The sequence below is a fragment of the Sardina pilchardus genome, chromosome 8, assembly GCF_963854185.1.
Source record: "Sardina pilchardus chromosome 8, fSarPil1.1, whole genome shotgun sequence".
Taxonomy (NCBI): Eukaryota; Metazoa; Chordata; class Actinopteri; order Clupeiformes; family Clupeidae; genus Sardina; species Sardina pilchardus.
This window is the reverse complement of record NC_085001.1, coordinates 26,769,674-26,778,448: the sequence shown is the minus strand read 5'-3', so window position 1 is coordinate 26,778,448 and position 8,775 is coordinate 26,769,674. Positions and strand designations below refer to the sequence as shown.

Below are 8,775 nucleotides of genomic sequence, written 5' to 3'. Positions count from 1 at the left end.
GTGAAAAGGAACATCCAACCGAGGCTAATTCTCTACAGGACACAAGCGTTTGGCGGTGAGGCCCACAATAAATTGGGGAGAAAGCACAAACGGGCTCGTCCGGGATTTGAACCCGGGACCTCTCGCACCCAAAGCGAGAATCATACCCCTAGACCAACGAGCCGCTGAGTGCTGCAATGGGTTTTATTTTGTGTGGACCCCTTGCATTCCTGAGTAAGTCAAAAAAGTTTTCCAGAATGGGCTCTTTTCCTGCAATGGCTAACAACAGAGGGTGGTCGTCGTTTATTTCGTTAGAGTGGATTTTTTTCTGTAAAGTCTGGCATTTCTTTGTGAAAGAAGGGCTCGTCCGGGAGTTGAACCCGGGACCTCTCGCACCCGAAGCGAGAATCATACCCCTAGACCAACGAGCCTGGGCCAAGGATGCCATTTATTCAGCGCCTTTCCTCACACCAACGTTTTAGAGTGGTCTGCAGAAAAGACAGTCATTTCAGCTGCGTTCCACTGTGCATCAACATTTCCGAAAGTAAGTCCTGGGTAAAGGCACGTTTAGACTTGCTGTAGACAACGCGTTCGTGTACGCATCATGGCTGCCTCGCGTATTTTGCGGTCGTTTGGTGCGTCGGTCGTGCACGTCGTCGCAAGCGAACACGACGCGTCCGCGAGATGCAATACTGACAAGAAAGTAGGGGGCGATCATTGCCAAAACAAAGTGACTGCAAGATGCATTATCGACATCAAAGCTGGGGGCAATCATGAGAGTAAACAATGGCACATGGCCACATCCACATCTGATATTAGGCTACTAGTCTCCCCCTGGTGAAGACCTCCAGTAAGGTGCGTAATGCTGCAGCGAGTCTGTACACAGGACACAGCAGGTCGCACACGGACGCATACGCTTACGCTTGGTCTAACGGCAAGTATAATCCCAGCCTAACTAAGTGCAGCAGTTGACCGGTGGCCGGTAGAACCAAACGATGCAGAGTTTCACAGAATAAAGGGCTCGTCCGGGATTTGAACTCGGGACCTCTCGCACCCTAAGCGAGAATCATACCCCTAGACCAACGAGCCAGCTTGCTCAAATGCTTATGTCGAGCATCTTGTGCATCAATATTTAGCTGAAAGGAAAGGTAGCTGTGGTGGTGTTGAGCTGCAGCTAAGCTATGCTGTACATGAAAGGTGAGACAGTGCTCACACAATCTCATGATACTGACAAAAGCTTGCTTGGCGACGGGCTCGTCCAGGATTTGAAACCGGGACCTCTCGCACCCTAAGCGAGAATCATACCCCTAGACCAACGAGCCCCGACAGAGTGTGACTTCAGCTGAAAAAAAAAACCGTGCAATTTTCTCCACCACTGACGGGACTTGAAAAAGGACACATTTCAAAAGAGTTTACCTGTCTAGCTTACGGGCTCGTCCGGGATTTGAACCCGGGACCTCTCGCACCCAAAGCGAGAATCATACCCCTAGACCAACGAGCCGCAATTGAACAGTTTTGTGGGGTGAAAAGGAACATCCAACCGAGGCTAATTCTCTACAGGACACAAGCGTTTGGCGGTGAGGCCCACAATAAATTGGGGAGAAAGCACAAACGGGCTCGTCCGGGATTTGAACCCGGGACCTCTCGCACCCAAAGCGAGAATCATACCCCTAGACCAACGAGCCGCTGAGTGCTGCAATGGGTTTTATTTTGTGTGGACCCCTTGCATTCCTGAGTAAGTCAAAAAAGTTTTCCAGAATGGGCTCTTTTCCTGCAATGGCTAACAACAGAGGGTGGTCGTCGTTTATTTCGTCAGAGTGGATTTTTTTCTGTAAAGTCTGGCATTTCTTTGTGAAAGAAGGGCTCGTCCGGGAGTTGAACCCGGGACCTCTCGCACCCGAAGCGAGAATCATACCCCTAGACCAACGAGCCTGGGCCAAGGATGTCATTTATTCAGCGCCTTTCCTCACACCAACGTTTTAGAGTGGTCTGCAGAAAAGACGGTCATTTCAGCTGCGTTCCACTGTGCATAAACATTTCCGAAAGTAAGTCCTGGGTAACTAAGTGCAGCAGTTGACCGGTGGCCGGTAGAACCAAACGATGCAGAGTTTCACAGAATAAAGGGCTCGTCCGGGATTTGAACCCGGGACCTCTCGCACCCTAAGCGAGAATCATACCCCTAGACCAACGAGCCAGCTTGCTCAAATGCTTATGTCGAGCATCTTTTGCATCAATATTTAGCTGAAAGGAAAGGTAGCTGTGGTGGTGTTGAGCTGCAGCTAAGCTATGCTGTACATCAAAGGTGAGACAGTGCTCACACAATCTCATGATACTGACAAAAGCTTGCTTGGCGACGGGCTCGTCCGGGATTTGAACCCGGGACCTCTCGCACCCTAAGCGAGAATCATACCCCTAGACCAACGAGCCCCGACAGAGTGTGACTTCAGCTGAAAAAAAAAAACGTGCAATTTTCTCCACCACTGACGGGACTTGAAAAAGGACACATTTCAAAAGAGTTTACCTGTCTAGCTTACGGGCTCGTCCGGGATTTGAACCCGGGACCTCTCGCACCCAAAGCGAGAATCATACCCCTAGACCAACGAGCCGCAATTGAACAGTTTTGTGGGGTGAAAAGGAACATCCAACCGAGGCTAATTCTCTACAGGACACAAGCGTTTGGCGGTGAGGCCCACAATAAATTGGGGAGAAAGCACAAACGGGCTCGTCCGGGATTTGAACCCGGGACCTCTCGCACCCAAAGCGAGAATCATACCCCTAGACCAACGAGCCGCTGAGTGCTGCAATGGGTTTTATTTTGTGTGGACCCCTTGCATTCCTGAGTAAGTCAAAAAAGTTTTCCAGAATGGGCTCTTTTCCTGCAATGGCTAACAACAGAGGGTGGTCGTCGTTTATTTCGTTAGAGTGGATTTTTTTCTGTAAAGTCTGGCATTTCTTTGTGAAAGAAGGGCTCGTCCGGGAGTTGAACCCGGGACCTCTCGCACCCGAAGCGAGAATCATACCCCTAGACCAACGAGCCTGGGCCAAGGATGCCATTTATTCAGCGCCTTTCGTCACACCAACGTTTTAGAGTGGTCTGCAGAAAAGACGGTCATTTCAGCTGCGTTCCACTGTGCATCAACATTTCCGAAAGTAAGTCCTGGGTGACTAAGTGCAGCAGTTGACCGGTGGCCGGTAGAACCAAACGATGCAGAGTTTCACAGAATAAAGGGCTCGTCCGGGATTTGAACTCGGGACCTCTCGCACCCTAAGCGAGAATCATACCCCTAGACCAACGAGCCAGCTTGCTCAAATGCTTATGTCGAGCATCTTGTGCATCAATATTTAGCTGAAAGGAAAGGTAGCTGTGGTGGTGTTGAGCTGCAGCTAAGCTATGCTGTACATCAAAGGTGAGACAGTGCTCACACAATCTCATGATACTGACAAAAGCTTGCTTGGCGACGGGCTCGTCCGGGATTTGAACCCGGGACCTCTCGCACCCTAAGCGAGAATCATACCCCTAGACCAACGAGCCCCGACAGAGTGTGACTTCAGCTGAAAAAAAAAACCGTGCAATTTTCTCCACCACTGACGGGACTTGAAAAAGGACACATTTCAAAAGAGTTTACCTGTCTAGCTTACGGGCTCGTCCGGGATTTGAACCCGGGACCTCTCGCACTCAAAGCGAGAATCATACCCCTAGACCAACGAGCCGCAATTGAACAGTTTTGTGGGGTGAAAAGGAACATCCAACCGAGGCTAATTCTCTACAGGACACAAGCGTTTGGCGGTGAGGCCCACAATAAATTGGGGAGAAAGCACAAACGGGCTCGTCCGGGATTTGAACCCGGGACCTCTCGCACCCAAAGCGAGAATCATACCCCTAGACCAACGAGCCGCTGAGTGCTGCAATGGGTTTTATTTTGTGTGGACCCCTTGCATTCCTGAGTAAGTCAAAAAAGTTTTCCAGAATGGGCTCTTTTCCTGCAATGGCTAACAACAGAGGGTGGTCGTCGTTTATTTCGTTAGAGTGGATTTTTTTCTGTAAAGTCTGGCATTTCTTTGTGAAAGAAGGGCTCGTCCGGGAGTTGAACCCGGGACCTCTCGCACCCGAAGCGAGAATCATACCCCTAGACCAACGAGCCTGGGCCAAGGATGCCATTTATTCAGCGCCTTTCCTCACACCAACGTTTTAGAGTGGTCTGCAGAAAAGACGGTCATTTCAGCTGCGTTCCACTGTGCATAAACATTTCCGAAAGTAAGTCCTGGGTAACTAAGTGCAGCAGTTGACCGGTGGCCGGTAGAACCAAACGATGCAGAGTTTCACAGAATAAAGGGCTCGTCCGGGATTTGAACCCGGGACCTCTCGCACCCTAAGCGAGAATCATACCCCTAGACCAACGAGCCAGCTTGCTCAAATGCTTATGTCGAGCATCTTTTGCATCAATATTTAGCTGAAAGGAAAGGTAGCTGTGGTGGTGTTGAGCTGCAGCTAAGCTATGCTGTACATCAAAGGTGAGACAGTGCTCACACAATCTCATGATACTGACAAAAGCTTGCTTGAAGACGGGCTCGTCCGGGATTTGAACCCGGGACCTCTCGCACCCTAAGCGAGAATCATACCCCTAGACCAACGAGCCCCGACAGAGTGTGACTTCAGCTGAAAAAAAAAACCGTGCAATTTTCTCCACCACTGACGGGACTTGAAAAAGGACACATTTCAAAAGAGTTTACCTGTCTAGCTTACGGGCTCGTCCGGGATTTGAACCCGGGACCTCTCGCACCCAAAGCGAGAATCATACCCCTAGACCAACGAGCCGCAATTGAACAGTTTTGTGGGGTGAAAAGGAACATCCAACCGAGGCTAATTCTCTACAGGACACAAGCGTTTGGCGGTGAGGCCCACAATAAATTGGGGAGAAAGCACAAACGGGCTCATCCGGAATTTGAACCCGGGACCTCTCGCACCCAAAGCGAGAATCATACCCCTAGACCAACGAGCCGCTGAGTGCTGCAATGGGTTTTATTTTGTGTGGACCCCTTGCATTCCTGAGTAAGTCAAAAAAGTTTTCCAGAATGGGCTCTTTTCCTGCAATGGCTAACAACAGAGGGTGGTCGTCGTTTATTTCGTTAGAGTGGATTTTTTTCTGTAAAGTCTGGCATCTCTTTGTGAAAGAAGGGCTCGTCCGGGAGTTGAACCCGGGACCTCTCGCACCCGAAGCGAGAATCATACCCCTAGACCAACGAGCCTGGGCCAAGGATGCCATTTATTCAGCGCCTTTCATCACACCAACGTTTTAGAGTGGTCTGCAGAAAAGACGGTCATTTCAGCTGCGTTCCACTGTGCATCAACATTTCCGAAAGTAAGTCCTGGGTAACTAAGTGCAGCAGTTGACCGGTGGCCGGTAGAACCAAACGATGCAGAGTTTCACAGAATAAAGGGCTCGTCCGGGATTTGAACCCGGGACCTCTCGCACCCTAAGCGAGAATCATACCCCTAGACCAACGAGCCAGCTTGCTCAAATGCTTATGTCGAGCATCTTGTGCATCAATATTTAGCTGAAAGGAAAGGTAGCTGTGGTGGTGTTGAGCTGCAGCTAAGCTATGCTGTACATCAAAGGTGAGACAGTGCTCACACAATCTCATGATACTGACAAAAGCTTGCTTGGCGACGGGCTCGTCCGGGATTTGAACCCGGGACCTCTCGCACCCTAAGCGAGAATCATACCCCTAGACCAACGAGCCCCGACAGAGTGTGACTTCAGCTGAAAAAAAAAACCGTGCAATTTTCTCCACCACTGACGGGACTTGAAAAAGGACACATTTCAAAAGAGTTTACCTGTCTAGCTTACGGGCTCGTCCGGGATTTGAACCCGGGACCTCTCGCACCCAAAGCGAGAATCATACCCCTAGACCAACGAGCCGCAATTGAACAGTTTTGTGGGGTGAAAAGGAACATCCAACCGAGGCTAATTCTCTACAGGACATAAGCGTTTGGCGGTGAGGCCCACAATAAATTGGGGAGAAAGCACAAACGGGCTCGTCCGGGATTTGAACCCGGGACCTCTGGCACCCAAAGCGAGAATCATACCCCTAGACCAACGAGCCGCTGAGTGCTGCAATGGGTTTTATTTTGTGTGGACCCCTTGCCAAGGATGCCATTTATTCAGCGCCTTTCGTCACACCAACGTTTTAGAGTGGTCTGCAGAAAAGACGGTCATTTCAGCTGCGTTCCACTGTGCATCAACATTTCCGAAAGTAAGTCCTGGGTAACTAAGTGCAGCAGTTGACCGGTGGCCGGTAGAACCAAACGATGCAGAGTTTCACAGAATAAAGGGCTCGTCCGGGATTTGAACCCGGGACCTCTCGCACCCTAAGCGAGAATCATACCCCTAGACCAACAAGCCAGCTTGCTCAAATGCTTATGTCGAGCATCTTGTGCATCAATATTTAGCTGAAAGGAAAGGTAGCTGTGGTGGTGTTGAGCTGCAGCTAAGCTATGCTGTACATCAAAGGTGAGACAGTGCTCACACAATCTCATGATACTGACAAAAGCTTGCTTGGCGACGGGCTCGTCCGGGATTTGAACCCGGGACCTCTCGCACCCTAAGCGAGAATCATACCCCTAGACCAACGAGCCCCGACAGAGTGTGACTTCAGCTGAAAAAAAAACAACGTGCAATTTTCTCCACCACTGACGGGACTTGAAAAAGGACACATTTCAAAAGAGTTTACCTGTCTAGCTTACGGGCTCGTCCGGGATTTGAACCCGGGACCTCTCGCACCCAAAGCGAGAATCATACCCCTAGACCAACGAGCCGCAATTGAACAGTTTTGTGGGGTGAAAAGGAACATCCAACCGAGGCTAATTCTCTACAGGACACAAGCGTTTGGCGGTGAGGCCCACAATAAATTGGGGAGAAAGCACAAACGGGCTCGTCCGGGATTTGAACCCGGGACCTCTCGCACCCAAAGCGAGAATCATACCCCTAGACCAACGAGCCGCTGAGTGCTGCAATGGGTTTTATTTTGTGTGGACCCCTTGCATTCCTGAGTAAGTAAAAAAAGTTTTCCAGAATGGGCTCTTTTCCTGCAATGGCTAACAACAGAGGGTGGTCGTCGTTTATTTCGTTAGAGTGGATTTTTTTCTGTAAAGTCTGGCATTTCTTTGTGAAAGAAGGGCTCGTCCGGGAGTTGAACCCGGGACCTCTCGCACCCGAAGCGAGAATCATACCCCTAGACCAACGAGCCTGGGCCAAGGATGCCATTTATTCAGCGCCTTTCCTCACACCAACGTTTTAGAGTGGTCTGCAGAAAAGACGGTCATTTCAGCTGCGTTCCACTGTGCATCAACATTTCCGAAAGTAAGTCCTGGGTAACTAAGTGCAGCAGTTGACCGGTGGCCGGTAGAACCAAACGATGCAGAGTTTCACAGAATAAAGGGCTCGTCCGGGATTTGAACCCGGGACCTCTCGCACCCTAAGCGAGAATCATACCCCTAGACCAACGAGCCAGCTTGCTCAAATGCTTATGTCGAGCATCTTGTGCATCAATATTTAGCTGAAAGGAAAGGTAGCTGTGGTGGTGTTGAGCTGCAGCTAAGCTATGCTGTACATCAAAGGTGAGACAGTGCTCACACAATCTCATGATACTGACAAAAGCTTGCTTGGCGACGGGCTCGTCCGGGATTTGAACCCGGGACCTCTCGCACCCTAAGCGAGAATCATACCCCTAGACCAACGAGCCCCGACAGAGTGTGACTTCAGCTGAAAAAAAAACCGTGCAATTTTCTCCACCACTGACGGGACTTGAAAAAGGACACATTTCAAAAGAGTTTACCTGTCTAGCTTACGGGCTCGTCCGGGATTTGAACCCAGGACCTCTCGCACCCAAAGCGAGAATCATACCCCTAGACCAACGAGCCGCAATTGAACAGTTTTGTGGGGTGAAAAGGAACATCCAACCGAGGCTAATTCTCTACAGGACACAAGCGTTTGGCGGTGAGGCCCACAATAAATTGGGGAGAAAGCACAAACGGGCTCGTCCGGGATTTTAACCCGGGACCTCTCGCACCCAAAGCGAGAATCATACCCCTAGACCAACGAGCCGCTGAGTGCTGCAATGGGTTTTATTTTGTGTGGACCCCTTGCATTCCTGAGTAAGTCAAAAAGGTTTTCCAGAATGGGCTCTTTTCCTGCAATGGCTAACAACAGAGGGTGGTCGTCGTTTATTTCGTTAGAGTGGATTTTTTTCTGTAAAGTCTGGCATTTCTTTGTGAAAGAAGGGCTCGTCCGGGAGTTGAACCCGGGACCTCTCGCACCCGAAGCGAGAATCATACCCCTAGACCAACGAGCCTGGGCCAAGGATGCCATTTATTCAGCGCCTTTCCTCACACCAACGTTTTAGAGTGGTCTGCAGAAAAGACGGTCATTTCAGCTGCGTTCCACTGTGCATCAACATTTCCGAAAGTAAGTCCTGGGTAACTAAGTGCAGCAGTTGACCGGTGGCCGGTAGAACCAAACGATGCAGAGTTTCACAGAATAAAGGGCTCGTCCGGGATTTGAACCCGGGACCTCTCGCACCCTAAGCGAGAATCATACCCCTAGACCAACAAGCCAGCTTGCTCAAATGCTTATGTCGAGCATCTTGTGCATCAATATTTAGCTGAAAGGAAAGGTAGCTGTGGTGGTGTTGAGCTGCAGCTAAGCTATGCTGTACATCAAAGGTGAGACAGTGCTCACACAATCTCATGATACTGACAAAAGCTTGCTTGGCGACGGGCTCGTCCGGGATTTGAAC

At 50.1% G+C, this 8,775-nt stretch overlaps 31 non-coding genes across 31 annotated transcripts in view; all 31 read right to left on the bottom strand.

Moving 5' to 3' along the window:
- Window positions 1–91: 91 nt before the first annotated feature.
- Window positions 92–163, bottom strand: trnap-ugg (transfer RNA proline (anticodon UGG)). Its single transcript has one exon. It is a non-coding gene; the product is annotated as a tRNA-Pro (tRNA).
- A 175-nt stretch (window positions 164–338) lies between these two features.
- Window positions 339–410, bottom strand: trnap-cgg (transfer RNA proline (anticodon CGG)). The gene has a single exon. It is a non-coding gene; the product is annotated as a tRNA-Pro (tRNA).
- A 998-nt stretch (window positions 411–1,408) lies between these two features.
- On the bottom strand, window positions 1,409–1,480 carry trnap-ugg (transfer RNA proline (anticodon UGG)). Its single transcript has one exon. It is a non-coding gene; the product is annotated as a tRNA-Pro (tRNA).
- A 112-nt stretch (window positions 1,481–1,592) lies between these two features.
- trnap-ugg (transfer RNA proline (anticodon UGG)) lies at window positions 1,593–1,664 on the bottom strand. Its single transcript has one exon. It is a non-coding gene; the product is annotated as a tRNA-Pro (tRNA).
- A 175-nt stretch (window positions 1,665–1,839) lies between these two features.
- trnap-cgg (transfer RNA proline (anticodon CGG)) lies at window positions 1,840–1,911 on the bottom strand. The gene has a single exon. It is a non-coding gene; the product is annotated as a tRNA-Pro (tRNA).
- Window positions 1,912–2,101: 190 nt separating this feature from the next.
- trnap-agg (transfer RNA proline (anticodon AGG)) lies at window positions 2,102–2,173 on the bottom strand. The gene has a single exon. It is a non-coding gene; the product is annotated as a tRNA-Pro (tRNA).
- Window positions 2,174–2,334: 161 nt separating this feature from the next.
- trnap-agg (transfer RNA proline (anticodon AGG)) lies at window positions 2,335–2,406 on the bottom strand. Its single transcript has one exon. It is a non-coding gene; the product is annotated as a tRNA-Pro (tRNA).
- A 107-nt stretch (window positions 2,407–2,513) lies between these two features.
- On the bottom strand, window positions 2,514–2,585 carry trnap-ugg (transfer RNA proline (anticodon UGG)). Its single transcript has one exon. It is a non-coding gene; the product is annotated as a tRNA-Pro (tRNA).
- A 112-nt stretch (window positions 2,586–2,697) lies between these two features.
- On the bottom strand, window positions 2,698–2,769 carry trnap-ugg (transfer RNA proline (anticodon UGG)). Its single transcript has one exon. It is a non-coding gene; the product is annotated as a tRNA-Pro (tRNA).
- A 175-nt stretch (window positions 2,770–2,944) lies between these two features.
- trnap-cgg (transfer RNA proline (anticodon CGG)) lies at window positions 2,945–3,016 on the bottom strand. Its single transcript has one exon. It is a non-coding gene; the product is annotated as a tRNA-Pro (tRNA).
- A 423-nt stretch (window positions 3,017–3,439) lies between these two features.
- Window positions 3,440–3,511, bottom strand: trnap-agg (transfer RNA proline (anticodon AGG)). Its single transcript has one exon. It is a non-coding gene; the product is annotated as a tRNA-Pro (tRNA).
- A 107-nt stretch (window positions 3,512–3,618) lies between these two features.
- On the bottom strand, window positions 3,619–3,690 carry trnas-uga (transfer RNA serine (anticodon UGA)). Its single transcript has one exon. It is a non-coding gene; the product is annotated as a tRNA-Ser (tRNA).
- A 112-nt stretch (window positions 3,691–3,802) lies between these two features.
- On the bottom strand, window positions 3,803–3,874 carry trnap-ugg (transfer RNA proline (anticodon UGG)). The gene has a single exon. It is a non-coding gene; the product is annotated as a tRNA-Pro (tRNA).
- Window positions 3,875–4,049: 175 nt separating this feature from the next.
- trnap-cgg (transfer RNA proline (anticodon CGG)) lies at window positions 4,050–4,121 on the bottom strand. Its single transcript has one exon. It is a non-coding gene; the product is annotated as a tRNA-Pro (tRNA).
- Window positions 4,122–4,311: 190 nt separating this feature from the next.
- trnap-agg (transfer RNA proline (anticodon AGG)) lies at window positions 4,312–4,383 on the bottom strand. Its single transcript has one exon. It is a non-coding gene; the product is annotated as a tRNA-Pro (tRNA).
- Window positions 4,384–4,544: 161 nt separating this feature from the next.
- Window positions 4,545–4,616, bottom strand: trnap-agg (transfer RNA proline (anticodon AGG)). The gene has a single exon. It is a non-coding gene; the product is annotated as a tRNA-Pro (tRNA).
- A 107-nt stretch (window positions 4,617–4,723) lies between these two features.
- On the bottom strand, window positions 4,724–4,795 carry trnap-ugg (transfer RNA proline (anticodon UGG)). The gene has a single exon. It is a non-coding gene; the product is annotated as a tRNA-Pro (tRNA).
- Window positions 4,796–5,154: 359 nt separating this feature from the next.
- Window positions 5,155–5,226, bottom strand: trnap-cgg (transfer RNA proline (anticodon CGG)). Its single transcript has one exon. It is a non-coding gene; the product is annotated as a tRNA-Pro (tRNA).
- A 190-nt stretch (window positions 5,227–5,416) lies between these two features.
- Window positions 5,417–5,488, bottom strand: trnap-agg (transfer RNA proline (anticodon AGG)). Its single transcript has one exon. It is a non-coding gene; the product is annotated as a tRNA-Pro (tRNA).
- Window positions 5,489–5,649: 161 nt separating this feature from the next.
- On the bottom strand, window positions 5,650–5,721 carry trnap-agg (transfer RNA proline (anticodon AGG)). The gene has a single exon. It is a non-coding gene; the product is annotated as a tRNA-Pro (tRNA).
- Window positions 5,722–5,828: 107 nt separating this feature from the next.
- Window positions 5,829–5,900, bottom strand: trnap-ugg (transfer RNA proline (anticodon UGG)). The gene has a single exon. It is a non-coding gene; the product is annotated as a tRNA-Pro (tRNA).
- A 411-nt stretch (window positions 5,901–6,311) lies between these two features.
- trnap-agg (transfer RNA proline (anticodon AGG)) lies at window positions 6,312–6,383 on the bottom strand. Its single transcript has one exon. It is a non-coding gene; the product is annotated as a tRNA-Pro (tRNA).
- Window positions 6,384–6,544: 161 nt separating this feature from the next.
- On the bottom strand, window positions 6,545–6,616 carry trnap-agg (transfer RNA proline (anticodon AGG)). Its single transcript has one exon. It is a non-coding gene; the product is annotated as a tRNA-Pro (tRNA).
- A 108-nt stretch (window positions 6,617–6,724) lies between these two features.
- On the bottom strand, window positions 6,725–6,796 carry trnap-ugg (transfer RNA proline (anticodon UGG)). Its single transcript has one exon. It is a non-coding gene; the product is annotated as a tRNA-Pro (tRNA).
- Window positions 6,797–6,908: 112 nt separating this feature from the next.
- On the bottom strand, window positions 6,909–6,980 carry trnap-ugg (transfer RNA proline (anticodon UGG)). The gene has a single exon. It is a non-coding gene; the product is annotated as a tRNA-Pro (tRNA).
- Window positions 6,981–7,155: 175 nt separating this feature from the next.
- On the bottom strand, window positions 7,156–7,227 carry trnap-cgg (transfer RNA proline (anticodon CGG)). Its single transcript has one exon. It is a non-coding gene; the product is annotated as a tRNA-Pro (tRNA).
- Window positions 7,228–7,417: 190 nt separating this feature from the next.
- Window positions 7,418–7,489, bottom strand: trnap-agg (transfer RNA proline (anticodon AGG)). The gene has a single exon. It is a non-coding gene; the product is annotated as a tRNA-Pro (tRNA).
- A 161-nt stretch (window positions 7,490–7,650) lies between these two features.
- trnap-agg (transfer RNA proline (anticodon AGG)) lies at window positions 7,651–7,722 on the bottom strand. The gene has a single exon. It is a non-coding gene; the product is annotated as a tRNA-Pro (tRNA).
- A 537-nt stretch (window positions 7,723–8,259) lies between these two features.
- On the bottom strand, window positions 8,260–8,331 carry trnap-cgg (transfer RNA proline (anticodon CGG)). Its single transcript has one exon. It is a non-coding gene; the product is annotated as a tRNA-Pro (tRNA).
- Window positions 8,332–8,521: 190 nt separating this feature from the next.
- Window positions 8,522–8,593, bottom strand: trnap-agg (transfer RNA proline (anticodon AGG)). The gene has a single exon. It is a non-coding gene; the product is annotated as a tRNA-Pro (tRNA).
- Window positions 8,594–8,754: 161 nt separating this feature from the next.
- trnap-agg (transfer RNA proline (anticodon AGG)) overlaps window positions 8,755–8,775 on the bottom strand; it is a 72-nt gene continuing 51 nt past the window's right edge. Inside the window, exon 1 of the tRNA in view lies at window positions 8,755–8,775. This exon is cut by the window's right edge and continues 51 nt beyond it. This is a non-coding gene — a tRNA (tRNA-Pro).